Genomic DNA, 2,753 nt, shown 5'->3' with positions numbered 1-2,753 from the left:
TTTTCTTTGGACAAACATTTGTTCAATATGCACCGATATTGGGGAAAATATTGTATATTTATGATGTGATATACTGACATCTGAATGCAGAAATCGAATCAAAGTTTCACAAACTATTAGTTTTATGTAAACTTTTATTTCCTCCTAACAGATATATTTCTTGCTTAGTTTAATTGTTAGGTTATGGGGCAATATAATTGATATTTTTTTTATTTGTATAAATCAAAATCATATAATTTTAAAAGGGGTTATGTACACTTGAGGGGGAGTATATTTTGTGTAAATACTTGACATAACTTCACATTGTTTTTTGCTAACCCAGGAATGTTTTTATTAAAGAAGGTTATAGGCCTCCTGTCACCATCTAGTGGCAGCACAAGCACAAAGAAAACAAAAAACAAACAAAAAATCAGAACATGTAATGCATCTGAACCGTGTGGAAAAAAAAGACAGATCCATGTGACAAGTTGTCACATTTAGTTTTATTGTAAAGGTAATATTATTCCAAAATATTAATGTTAGCAGAACAGAAATAATGGAAAAAAGGGGGACACACAACTAGAAAACACCTACACAACACTTTGGTAAGAATCTTGACACATTGTTATAAAAAAATACACTGCAAAAAAGATACATACTTAATGATGTTCCAAATTATACAGTCTTCAATCATGATGCATCTAAAAGTACAGCCATCAAGCTGGATAAAATTAAAACGTCAACTTTGCTTTATGGGTCCTAAAAAGCACTGAACAACTAAAAGTGCATAAAATTCACTGGAATGGCTGTACACCTGTGCTTCATCATCTACTTAATTATTTTGGGATACCACAGGTTAAAGCAGAGTTGTTGTTTTTTTTTTATTCTTATCAACAAGTAATTTTATAATCAATTTCTCAACATATATATACCACAACAAGTTTACAGTAATGCTGCAAAAGAGATATGTGTGTCAGAGCTTGTTTTTGAAGCACAGCAGATTGAACAAAGTTGAATCAACAGATTTCCAGAGAGATCATAAAGTTCATTTTCTCTTAATAACAAATGACCTGAGCTCTGGATTTACATGTACAGATTCAAGAAAGTTGTTGTTTCAGCCCTAAACAGAGTGCATTGGATCATTGTGCGATAGTGTGCTCTGTCTTCTTCTCAGACCGCATCTCTTCGTGTTACAGCCTTCCTCCCATTGATACATCTTAACAGGGTTGGACATTACATGCCCTGATCTCTTTTCTGTCCTTGCAACTGGACAGCTGGGCAGTCTTAAACTTCTGCTTCACAGTCATAAGTCGTTCCTGTATACCTCCACCACAGAGCTTGGTGCATTCTGTCCAGCTGGACCAAGGCCTCATTCTGCAACCTAGAGGTAGAAATACAGAAAACAAGGAACAACCGTTCAAACAAATGATACAAATGATAATGAACAAATACTTCTATTGTATTGCAACAACTAGCGGTCAAATGCCAACCTGGATGCTCAGAGGCACTCTCAACTCTGCCCTGTTTGCTCCTCTGTTTTTCACGCTGCTCCTTGCGTCGTCTCTTTTCGTCACTGTTGGCTTGTCCTCGACTGCACTTCCTAATTTTACACTTCTTCCTCTGGATTGTTTCAGTACAGGAGTCTCCACCGAACTGGGGCTCCATGGTGACAATGCGAGTCCGGATAGCGTGCCCTTTACCGCAGGACTTGTTGCACTCTGACCACTCAGCCCAATCTGACATAATGCAGTCTATGGCTACAGATAAAGACAAGAGCACAGCAAAATGAGAGGAAGGAAGCATGGGGTGTGGAGATCTATAAAAAGCTGTTCTGATGTACTGATCTTGTGATCAGTACATCTGATCAAAGCATTGGAGAGCTTTCTTCAAATATATATTTGAAGTTGATACATCAATAGATTCAGTGTGTGCTGGTGTTCAAACTATGACATTTAATACTTACGACACTCAGTAACATGCATTTCTCCACCTGCTCCAACTCCTCTGTACAATCTCCAAGTTCCACAGGAGATTTAAGCATACGTTGCCGTGTTCTCAAACCCTTCCCGCATGTCACGCTGCAGTCACTCCACTCAGACCACGGAGTCAACAAGCATGGTATTGTATCTAGTCATTACAAAAAATAAAATAAAAAATCATTAAGACACTATATACATCTTGCTAAGAACTGCAAATAAAGGCTATTCCCTAAACTATAAGCATTGGTGCCAAATGGAGGCAGTTTTCAGTATGCTTGTGGTTTAACAGATTGGGAAAGATTTGGTACTACAACTTACGACATTCTGGCATCATGCACTTCTCAACCTCTAGAACCTCTGCACCACAAATGGAGCCATCTGCAGGAGGCATCTTCACCATGCGCTCTCTCCTCTTCATGCCAAGACCACAAGTTGCACTGCAGACATCCCATTCACCCCACTCAGTAACCAGGCAACTGCTGGGAGCTAAAGTTGAGAAGGTCAAGTCGGGAAAAATGAAAATTTTAGATTAGGTCTGCAGCGTTCATTGAAACAAAATATTACATTCTGTGTGCTGAAGAACTTTTAGATATGCTGGAAAGAAAAACTTACAACAGTCTTCATTAACCACACAGTTCTCATTCTCCTGTGTGGGCAAAGTGCACAATGAGCCGTCATCAGGGAACTGTTTGACATAACGTTCTCGGGAGCGTGTGCCTGCCCCACAGGAAACACTACACGGAGACCATGTGATCCATTCAGACATCATACAGGTGAGGCATCTGAACAGAACAG

The 2,753-nt window shown here is 39.0% G+C and overlaps 1 pseudogene; it reads right to left on the bottom strand.

Annotated features, from left to right (window-relative positions):
* Positions 1-463: 463 nt before the first annotated feature.
* On the bottom strand, positions 464-2,727 carry LOC129357863 (spondin-1-like; annotated as a pseudogene).
* Positions 2,728-2,753: the final 26 nt, after the last annotated feature.

Source organism: Poeciliopsis prolifica, unplaced genomic scaffold, assembly GCF_027474105.1.
Source record: "Poeciliopsis prolifica strain line A6 unplaced genomic scaffold, Auburn_PproV2 SCAFFOLD324, whole genome shotgun sequence".
NCBI classification, from domain to species: Eukaryota; Metazoa; Chordata; class Actinopteri; order Cyprinodontiformes; family Poeciliidae; genus Poeciliopsis; species Poeciliopsis prolifica.
The sequence above is the reverse complement of the archived record's forward strand: the minus strand, read 5'-3'. Positions and strand labels throughout refer to the sequence as shown.